The sequence below is a fragment of the Procambarus clarkii genome, chromosome 35 (genome assembly GCF_040958095.1).
Source record: "Procambarus clarkii isolate CNS0578487 chromosome 35, FALCON_Pclarkii_2.0, whole genome shotgun sequence".
NCBI classification, from domain to species: Eukaryota; Metazoa; Arthropoda; class Malacostraca; order Decapoda; family Cambaridae; genus Procambarus; species Procambarus clarkii.
The window spans coordinates 37,242,939-37,243,521 of NC_091184.1; positions in this window are offsets into that span (position 1 = coordinate 37,242,939).

Sequence of the window (583 nt, forward strand, 5' to 3'; positions counted from 1 at the left end):
GGACTGCAATACAAGATGAATTATACAATCTCCAGAAGTGGTAACTAAACTAACCCTGACAAATGCAAGGTTATGATATGTATATTAAATCCTTGTTCCAATGCCTAACTGTATGTAAGGAAGTCAAATTTTTACTTTTCTACTCTCATCCCTTGCCTGCTGTGACAGTGCTCCAGCAAACTACACCAATGTGGCATTACCACCCGTGTGTTGACATGGAGACCCGTATATACCCTATTGTTTCACAAGGCTGTTGAGCCTATCAAGTGGTTGTTGCCCTAAGGGAAGGGGGCACACTTTTGGCAATTTGTTGCAACCAGCCACCGGGATCTGACGTATACCTCGCCTCCCCTGCTGGCATGCCGTGTTGCACAGCTACCGGCAAACTACTATAGGCAAGGGGCATTACCCTAGGTGGTCAGCCCCATTCATCCTAAACATACTTTGATAAGATGGAGGGCCTCCTTAAGTAATGGGCATTGCCGGGTAAAGCACTAGCAAGCACCAAGTCAAGTCTAGGGTTTAAGTAATTTAGTATCAGATTGGAAGTTCTGTAGAATGCTTTGGGTAGGTGTAAAAAGAA